Here is an 11510-nt window from a genome sequence, read left to right as displayed (position 1 = left end):
GTTTCTTTTTACATATCAAAGCACAGCTCGCTCCAGAAGTTAAATGTCTAGGTTCTATAAAGTTTTTTTTTTTTGCTTTGTTTGTGATTAAAGCACAGTGAGGATATACAGTAACTGATCCTAGACAAACATCTGTCCTAACTGCATTTATTAAAATAATGTACCTGTTCTGACTTACATACAAATTCAGCTTAAGAACAAACCTACGGTCTCTATCTCGTATGTTACATATACTAATAACATATACTAATATACCAATAATTGTTTACATAAAGTGGGAACTGTTGTGGTCTAAATTTTAGTGTTTCGCCAAAAGATGGCTTCCTCAGGGGTTAGTTGTTTAATAATTGTATGGTCTAATTAGAAGAGAAGCAGAGTATATACAATGATGAAAAGGATATTTCAGGCCGCAGTTGCTTTACTACAATTTAAGATGCAGGTCTGGATTTCAAAGGTTGTTATTGAATATAAAACCCATCAGATTGATTGTGTAGGAGTAATATATGTAAGTCTCCGTGGTACGTGGTTATAGTTCGTCAGGAGAGTAGGGCTGTATAGTACACCAGTATTTGCAATCAGAGTCTGTGCGAGGATTAACACAGCGTCATAGAGCGGATTTTGATGTAGTAGCGTGGTTTCAGCGCGTCGGGAAAAACGCAACCACAACAAGTACCACTTTATGTACCCAGCACTGTATGATGTTACAAAAATTAAATGCCTAGGTGAAGTATCCAAACCTTGTGAAATGAAACAAGGAACAGGATACAATTTATTTTATCTATATTATTTGTATATTTATGTGCGGGTCAAGAATGTATAAATACATAATTACATTTTTGCACTAAACCAAGAGCCTCAAACCTCTTTCTTTTTCTCTACCCACAACGTTTAATTACAAATATATTAGAGGTGGCTCAACAATTTGTTTTAGGTAAGGTAAAGAATCAACATCTAATATTACTTATGTCTATGTAGATCTGTAACAATGAACTACTTTTTTCTATAAGACCTGTTGATCCTATCAGAAACCTACTAAGTGGATAACTTTCTGTGCTCCAGGTCTGACTCTGTAAGAAGTGTGCCAGACAGCACAAGGTTACAAACTGGAGAACTAACTGGAGAGATCTCCATCAATCTTTGGATTTTGCAGGAAGCATGTATAACCTCTGCAGGGAGACCAGTGTTTTAACACAGAGAGCAAGTGCCCCACTCGGTAGTGGTTGGAATGAGGCAGGACTGTCCTCTCTGGTTATAGCTGCTTCAAAACAAAATCTGTAAGACTTTGCAAACCTCACATGTGTTAGACTGGTTCACCCTAAAGTTTTACATATATTTCCATAAAATTTAGTTAGGACCCATCCCAATAGAGTCTGTCTTTTGCTAACTAATACACCTGAACTCCTCCCCCCCCGTACAAACTCTACAAAGAGTACAATTTGATTTCTCCAATCACCCTAAAGTTTTCATTGGACTTTAACAAATTTAAAGTTGCCAGTGATTGTTCAGTGGCTGCAAAAATATTTTTCTTTACCTGTTGATCCTGCCATATACATACTAGATCCAGTGCTTACCTGCACTAGGGTAACAAGACCCATTAACTGTACTGTATTCTATAGACTGTATTTAAACTAAATGCTGAACTTTTGTTCTAGCTTGTAGATACACTTTAGATTTACTTCATTTATCTTACTCTGTTTCCAAGGAAGCTTTGTACTTTATGACAGTTTTGTTTTAACCGCAACCTGTCTTAAGTATAATTAATAACTGGAATACAAACAGTAATTAAAATTGTTGTATTTTCCACCACTTTGCACAGCTTTTCTTGACCCCTTTAACATAGGAGACTTTTGAAATACCCTAATCAGTGGGTCACAATATATAAGTGTGGTGGTCATTGAGGAGAATGCTTCTTACATTGTTGGCCAGTTGAAAAACTGTCACCCTTACAGATAGCCAAAAAAATCATTGGCGTCAATTAAATCTTACCTGGGAGGCACAAAATGCTCGTTGCTCATAGGACCCCTAGCAACTTCTGGATGAATCCTGGGTTCCACAGGACACTGCTTGGGAAACACTAACTTAGCAAATTCAGGTAAAATCTAATGCATACTGTAGAAGATTAGTTCTAGCACTACATTAAACTGGTTATCCAGTCTTTTTACCTCCACCGCACATAATTTGCATTGTGAATGCTACCTACTAAAACAAAAGATGCATGGGCAGCACGGTGGCTCAGTGGTTAGCACTCCAGCTTTTGCAGCGCTAGGTCCTAGGTTCGAATCCCAGCCAAAACACTATCTGCATGGAGTTTGCATGTTCTCCCTGTTTCTGCGTAAGTTTCCTCCGTGTACTCCCACATCCCAAAAACATGCAGTTAGGTTAATTGGCTTCCCCCTAAAAATTGACTTATAAAAAGTTGACAAATGACTATAGTAGGGACATTAGATTGTAAGCTCCTTTGAGGGACAGTTAGTGACATGACTATGGACTTTGTACAGCGCTGTGTAATATGATGGTGCTATATAATTACTGTGTAATAATAATAAAGGAATATATAGTAATATGAAATTTAGTAAAGTAGTATAGTAAACAAGAAAAATGTAGTAATGTACTTTTGTGTGAGAATTATATACCTACTGTTCATTAAAGATGGTGTTAGACTTTGTACACACTATATAACATATCATTGTCACCTGTGCTGCTGTCTAATGTTAAATTTACCCTGTTCATTATGCATTGAATGGGGCAGGTCACAGAACTAGACATGCAGCAGTACATTGAAGCAATGCAGGTGTAGTCAAAATGTCAGACATTGCTTTCTATGCCATGTCAGATGTTCCTGCATATCAGACATATAAGTGTGGGGTGGAGTATTTGCACTGCACCGCACAGGGTTTGCACTGATTTATGAAAGCTCTCCAAGGCTGGAGAGGATACACTTTCCCCAGTGAAGCTGGGTGATCCAGCAAACCTGGAATGGATTTCTGCAAAGTCATTTGCTAGCAAATGTTTTGAATCCTGCACTAGATCCATTCCAGGTTTGCTGGATCACCCAGCTTCACTGATGAAAGAGTATTCTCTCCAGCCTTGGAGAGCTTTCATAAATCAGGCCCATAATGTGAACAAACTCCTAGGGCTCTATTTATAAAGCAGGGAATCTGACATTAACAAACATTACCTGAAGGAAAATTAATTACCGCCATTGAAACACATGGACCTAGAAGATTCTCCACCAGGGAATGTTCTAGTTAATATCATATTCACTGCTTTATATAAAAAAAGACCCCTTACAGCGTTTGTTTTATAGATTATAAAAAATGTGATGCTTTATATGCCATACCTGCAAATCACAGTGAGTAAGAGCTAACCTAGATGAAACATCACATTTTCCATTTATTTCTCCTTTCTCCACTTTTTCAGTGATCTGAAAGTGGAAAAAAAAAGAATAAATAACGACAGAGAAGCTTAAACTGCTGTATTTTTTCTGCATGGGTGAAAATGCTAAGTAGCAAAGGTCTGTGTTGCATTCTGCACAGATAGCAAATGATAAGTGGCAGGCATCCAGCTTATCAGTCAAACTGCTGCTAGTGTTTTTAAACATACCGTGCAACTCCTTCTGAGTTCAATTAGAAGTACATTACAATTGTCACAGCTAAGCAACTTTTAGAGACGATAGGGACTTTAAGTGATTTCATGGTACAAAAAAGCAGCCAATATAACACAAAGAAATTAAAACTACAATTGTGGCGTCAGGGGAAAAAAAGCTTCAGCAGTCCGGTCATTCAACTATTAACTTCGCCGGGGGCTTACAAAACATTTGCTTTAGTCCGACTGAGAAAACCGTTTGCTCATGAATAAAAAAAACTCTAATTTAACAAAGAAATATATGTTCAGTTTCACATAAATATGCTTATATTTGATCTGTACGTACTGCAGGAATGAACAGATACTAAGCCTTTTATAGAAGTTCTTATTAGCCTTGAAAATTCTTCAAATCATGTTTTTAATTGTAAACTATTGTTTCCTTCTTCTAAGTTAGATAACTGGTATTCTAAGGCAGATCCATATCACATTTAAATACTGAGAGGTCTGCATCCAGAATGAAACTGCACTGAACAATTTTTATATATCCAAATTATAGTCAGAAAATGGTATTGAAACCATCTGCATATAACAGCAGCTTTGCCCTAACGCATTCCCTGCAAGAATGCCTACTCATAGGCTCTTGAGGCACGTTGTGGATAATCATTAAAAAAAGATTCACAAAATATGATATGGCTACAAGTTTAATAATAAAAAAAAAATCTTCTGTGTTATAGATTGTGTTTGTTATGTGCACAGCAGAGGTAAGACTAAGTCATCATCCTTCAAGTCCAAGTCGAGTCCCAAGTCATTGACACCAAGTCAAGTCTCAAGTCACCAATAACTCTTCCAAGTCGAGTCCCAAGTCAAGTCACTTCACTTCACTTATCCCCATTTGTCCCAATATAGAAACAGAGCTCTGATCCTGTTCTTGAGCACAGGATCGCATTCTAAGTCCATGGATTTCTCCTCTGACAGCTGAAGGGGAAAGGGAGGAAGTGAGGCTTCTGTAACCTTTCTCTAAGAAAGGTGGGGAGGAAGGTGGTGTTATGTTACAAAAAACTCACTGCCTTCCTCTTCACCCCTTTCTTGCATTCTAAGTTTTCTCTTCTGACAGCTGAAGGGGGGAGGAGGGGGAGGTGGAAGGCTGTGTAACAAAATCCTCACTGCCTTCCTCCCTTTCCTTGATATGGCTACAAGTTAAATAATAAAAAATATAAATCTTCTGTGTTATAGATTGTGTTTGTTATGTGCACAGCAGAGGTAAGACTAAGTCATCATCCTTCAAGTCCAAGTCGAGTCCCAAGTCATTGACACCAAGTCAAGTCTCAAGTCACCAATAACTCTTCCAAGTCGAGTCCCAAGTCATTGACACCAAGTCAAGTCTCAAGTCACCAATAACTCTTCCAAGTCGAGTCCCAAGTCAAGTCACTTCACTTCACTTATCCCCATTTGTCCCAATATAGAAACAGAGCTCTGATCCTGTTCTTGAGCACAGGATCGCATTCTAAGTCCATGGATTTCTCCTCTGACAGCTGAAGGGGAAAGGGAGGAAGTGAGGCTTCTGTAACCTTTCTCTAAGAAAGGTGGGGAGGAAGGTGGTGTTATGTTACAAAAAACTCACTGCCTTCCTCCCCACCCCTTTCTTGCATTCTAAGTTTTCTCTTCTGACAGCTGAAGGGGGGAGGAGGGGGAGGTGGAAGGCTGTGTAACAAAAGCCTCACTGCCTTCCTCCCTTTCCTTGTCAGCAGAGAAAGCAAGTCGCCAGTCGAGTTACAAGTCGCTGGGGAAAACCCCCGAGTCGAGATGCAAGTCGTTCATCAGGTGACTTAAGTCAGACTCAAGTTCAAGACTCGAGTACCAACCTCTGGTTACAGGATGGTTATCTGCAGGCACTGGTTACTGTACAGTGCTGGGTAATATGATGGTGCTTTATACATAAAAGATAACACAATCCTGGCATTGCTACATAAAAATAACTAAACTGTTTCTAAAACACTTGAAATTTAAAGTAAACCTAGAAGGTAAGTATATTTCCTTAAAGTGTAATTATTAGAAAAAATGTAAAAAATTACACACATGTTGTAGTTTGTCATTAGTGGGTCAGTGGGAACAGGGATCTGCTGCTTGACAGACTCTAGTTTGGCCCAGCAAAAAGAAAGGGGTTAGAGCAGTGGTCCCCAACCTTTTGGACTTCACGGACCACTAAATTTACAGATTCCGGACTGTGCTGTGTATAGTATATCGGATACTATATCGGATGTGTGTGTCACTCAAAGCAGAAGAAACTTCCCCCGAGAGTAACATCATGATACAAGAACCCACCCACTCTCCCATTGCAGGGAGTGTGGTATATAGATATTAAGGAAAGATAAGTGTTTTATATTGGTACTAATGTTTACCCTCTCCTTTCCCTCCCACTATGCATTATTTTTTCACACACCCTTCATCTGGGAACCAGTGGGTAGGGATGATCGAGAATGCCTCTGGCATTCTCACAAAAATTTCCATGAACTTACGATGGTTTCGCGAAATTTCGGCAAACCAATTTCACGAAACCTTTGGAAGATTGAGGAAATTATAACAGGAGGATTAACGAGATTCACAGGATTCCATGGGAATCCTCCTGTATGTGATCCCCGGGGCACTAGAAGTTAATTAAGCTCTAGTGCCGCGGATCGCACACCATTCTCAATGAATGCAGCTGAGGGTCCATTGGTTGGGAAGATCCTCAGCACTAGAGGTTAATTAACCTCTAGTGCCGCGGATCACACACTGTTCTAAAAATCAGAAACTTTTTTATTTTTTTATTGAAGTGATAATGGCCAAATTTGTCGCAAGATCGAGTAGTTATTCACACCTCCCAAACAAAATCCCTAAAGTATTTAGTGGCATTGTATTTATTTTCTTGGACACATTTTTTTCAAATCAGGAAATATAATGCGCATGCTGTAGTAAGATATCCTATCCAGACAGAAGGTCGGAGCTCTGGTCTACTTTTTACAATTGGCATTTCAAAAGCCTTTCTGAAGCCGATGGCTTACAAAACTCGGGGGCAAGCAATTGTGGTGGATTATGGTGCAGTATTCCTGCTCTAATGAATGCGAAAATGTTTGTGACTGTTTTTCGACCAAAGCAGTTTAGTTTTGTATAATTGGGTGGATAAACATTTATTGCCCATTTTCTCTCTACAAGCATTGGTAGTGGAAGTGATAAGGACCTCTTTTTCAATAGGAGAAATATGCTTATTGTATGTAAGATATTTTGGAATTTGCATTATAACAATAATAGTATCTATCTGTGGTGTCATTTTACATAAGGGGGGTGCAGTTTGACAACTACTCCTAACTAATACAAAGCAATTACCAGCTGCCAATTTTACAGCAGGGGGGAATAAAATGTTTCATCCATATTATCATAAGTGCATTTTAATATTTTAAATTGTGTTTTAACATGTAATATGGTTTATTACACCTATTTGTAATTATGCATATCTTTAGGTCTCAAAAATTCTTGAAGAAGTGCACTATGGTCTGCGAAACACATTGAAATTTACTTTGAGACCCTTTATTGGAATATCTACAGTTTGTGTGATTTTAATGTGATTTGTGTTTTTTATGATTTAATAAAAATTTCTGCAGTTTTTACATTTAGAACAATTGTTGCTGTATGTGTGGCAGGTACCTTAAAAGTCCCCTTTCTCCTTACGTCTTTTTGTATATTGTATAAAATGATCTTTAATACTGACTTTTTATGATTCAGACAAAATTTTCATCTCCACGAATATTAAAATAAAAATGTAATAAAATACACTCTTGAACAATGTATTTTTAATAAACATCTACAGGGAAATTACAATTTTGGAAAACATTCTGTTATGAAGACAACTGGTGAAAAATGTTGTTATGTTAGAAGTGTACTGTGATAATGTTAAGCTCTGATCCTATGCCAAATGGCAATGATTGATAGAAATACTATACAACCTCCAGAGGGAACAAATATATAAAAAGGTTGTAAGTGAGCAAAGTGGTTTCTAATCCACCGCTATTTATTTGTATTTAAACAGATTAATAGACACTGATCTAATCAACCTGACAGGAAAGTGTAATCACAAAGATGAACAGAGCACCTGTAGGTATAACTGCTTAATAGCTCATGAGGTCAGGAAAAAAAATCAATACTAAAGAAGTCATTTTGATCCCTCCCTGGAAAAAAAAACACATGCAATCTCTTTTTTTTTTAATCACTAACACTACATACTTATACTGAACTTTGCATGAACTATTAGGGGAAAACTAGAAATGCTTATTTTGCAAGTTGAAAAAAAAATGCTGGTTTTAGTCTAGACTTTGCCAGGAACAGTACTGGCTAACACAACAGCACAGCAATAAATCAGTGAAGAATTGTAAATAAAAAACACTTTTTTAGAATGATCAAATACAGACTATGGGGTCCATTTAGTTAAAACATTGATTGTTATCCATTTTACTAAGAATAAAATTCTGTTTTATTTGTCTCATCTCCCATTCAATATTAAAACAATTTTTTCTACCATTACTTCAAAAGTGGATTAAGCAAATTATATTAGCAATCTGGTTAATAAGAACATAAAACAGCGTATAGAAGTAACATTATGGACAGAATATATAGTTTCTAGGTGAAATTTCCTTGCACATTTTATTACAGTAATTTCCTCTCATCGCTGATTTTAGCTAGAGGCAGAGTCAGATATGACCATGTGACATTCTGGCATTACAATGGAAAATTTGGGATTTGTAGGTGGTGAGGAATTCTAGGACCTCAGTTTTTTACTGGAAACTAAAAGACACAAGGAGGTCCTGGCTGTATAGATAGGTGATATAGCCAAGCACAGTTTTAAAATTGTTTTTACAAATTTGTAAAGTTCAATTCCTAATTCAATACTAATAATTTATACTAATTAACCAGATTGCTCGATGACGTTACCTGGTTAAATTGCGGGTACCTACAGTGACAACACATATATACTGCGCATGTTTTGGGCCTTCCACCAGGTTGATGCTTCATGATTTAAGTTACCCAGTGGGAAAGTAGAATTGTGTAGGATGGGTGCAAGGGACCCCCCAACCTCTTGAGCCTATTCCATATTTGCAACCTGTGTTTTAATATAGGGTTTGAGAGGTGTCCATAGGTGGACCCAAAGAAGTCCATCTATTGGTAAGAGATATAAGTGAGATATTTCCGTTGCCTAGTAGTTAGAGATTTAAGAACTAAAAGGCTACTTAAGTTGAAAAAGTGATTGCTTGGAAATGTGTGGCATCCATTTGCCCCAAATGAACTGTAGTATAAGCCTTTGTATTATTCTTAAATAGTGGAAGGGGAACTGAGACGGGTAGCAGATATAAAGGAATTTGAGCAGTAGTGTCATTTTTACCTCCGCTATATGTCCCAGCCATGATATCTGGTACCTCTTCCATTGGTACAAACATTTCATCAGTGAATCCTATTAGAAGGTTGCCAACCCGCTCAGTCCTACTATTTTTGAAAGTATTTGCAGACTCCCCAGCCATAAAGGCAACATCACTGTAATATATAGATCTTTATTGTCCAGACAAGCCTCTGAAATACGAGCTGATGTAACCAAATAGGAAAAATACCTACATAGCAAGCGAGATCATGAGCAAAAGTTGTGAAGTCTGGGATTTTACAGCACAGTGCTCCTCTAACAGCTCAGCAGCAGAAGCCAATTATAGCTCCTCATGAGTTGGTATATGGTATCTGCAAATTCATGTAAGTTTTGGGCACCTCTGTCGTTACGTTTTCCTAGCTGCTCATCTATGGGAACGTTGTTCCACATCTGAATGTGGGAAAAATACGAAGATATTGGATAGCAGTTTACAGTATTGGGCAAATCCATACCAAAAGACCCCAAAATCGCTTTGTTAAATGTTAGACCTGACAATTGTCTGTTTTACCAGTTCTGACTGTTCCAGTTTATTTTTAACAGCAGCCAAGCAGGTTCTAGCAAAAGCATGAAACTCAGCTCTACCCACAGTAGTGCAAGTTAAACAGGAAAAGTCTTGGTACCTTACAAATGAAAAAATGTCTGCTACCATAATTCTATTGCAAAATTTGAGAAGGATTGGGAACCATGGATATCGAGTTACATCCCTCCAGATTTTGACTGGTAATCTAGCTATATACAAGGCAACCACACACGAAGCTTCAACCATAGAATCATGGTCAAACGGTCATCCTGATCTCTAAGGTTTAGTCACCCAAGTGGTGTTCCCTTCCTTTCCCCCTTTTTCCTCTGTGTCTTGTTTGTACTATGTCTATGTTAACGATACGCAATGACTCATCCTGCCTATTTAATTCAATAGCTCATTGGTCACAGGCTATCTTAACACTATTCATGTTTTTTTACCATACTTCGACCAAATTATTGTAATGTAATATATATATATATATGGTTTATAGGTTGGGATGTCTGGGTTTACCTCAATTACCCACGCCTTCCCCCTTCCCGCTCTTGTTGTTCCCTTGCCTTCCTCATTAAAGTGTGTAACAAAGTCTAGCTGTCTGAGATGCGTGAGACATGAGTTTGTTACACCCTTTATATGTGGACACAGCACCATCTATTGGTGGACAGTGACCATGCATAAAAGATTATTTGGGAGCAAGGGACCCAATATAACTAACTCAAAAGTACAAAATACCCTAAACTGTAGGGGAAAATATTTAGGAAATATGCCACATTTAGTAAAAATAGGAATGCAAATATTTTTTTTTTTTTTTAGTGGCCCATGTCAATATCAATTTTAACGTTTTTTTGCCAAATAAATGTAATATGTGAATGTGACATAACAGATTAAAAATACAGACCTTTTTTTTTAATCCTTTGTATGTGTTTATTGGCATTACTATTGTGTGTGTACCACACGGTTACTAATAATTATGGTTTTAAATGTTAGCAGTGACGACCGCATTTGTGCCCTAGGTTTATACACAAGTTAAAGTAGTTTCCTGTATTTTTAGGAATCAAAAGGTATCTGGGTTTATATTTTGGTCAGTTTACATTTAAGTATATAAGGTTTATGAATCGTCCGTTAAAGGCTGATTTTGGGCAAAATATCTGTGCAGCAACAAAGTAATTTTAAGTATTTATGCTTTGTATATAAAAATTCTAAATTTCACAGCTAACTCCAGTGGTAATATGTTAACGCAGAATAAAATGTTATAAAATGAAATATTAGTGTATTAGGGACATTTCTTTTTGTTTTTACAGAAAAGGGTTTTTATATTCAAATTCAATAGAACATTTTATATATGTTAAATGTGCTCCCAACATTTCTCATTTTGCCCTAAAACCTGTGTCTTTATAAATGTAATAGGTAGTTAAATTATAAGTGTCTCTGTGACTGGGTTGAACATGGATCAGAACTTTCTGGTGCTCTATAAATAAGGAAACAAACAGGCTTAGGTATGAAAATTAGGCACAATGACAGAACAGGCAAAAAAGTAAAATTGTTTATTCTCCTGTAAAAAAGTTACAATTCTGCAAAGAATTCAACATTCTTAAATTGCTTGCTTCAACTATCAGATCATTGCAATAAAAATACTGCTGAGACACCTTAAAAGGTGTCTTTTTTGACAAAGCTACCAGTATTGACTATTAAAATATTACAGACTGCTTATTGTATGGTTTCTATAAGCTAACCCACACACCTAAATCTAAAAAAATAATAATAAAAAAAAAATAACAGAAAACTGAATCAAACTTTAATTTTACAATTAATTAATGAGCATAAATATCACTTAAATTACACAAGGAACCCAAATAATAATATTAAAATACACTAATATATTATGAATTAATTGTAAAGCTCTTTTAACTTACTTTAAAACAATATTATAAACACAGTGAAAGGAAACTTTATGGGTCATAC

The sequence above is a fragment of the Pyxicephalus adspersus genome, chromosome 3 (assembly GCF_032062135.1).
Source record: "Pyxicephalus adspersus chromosome 3, UCB_Pads_2.0, whole genome shotgun sequence".
In the NCBI taxonomy this organism is placed as follows: Eukaryota; Metazoa; Chordata; class Amphibia; order Anura; family Pyxicephalidae; genus Pyxicephalus; species Pyxicephalus adspersus.
Note: the sequence above shows the minus strand (reverse complement) of the source record.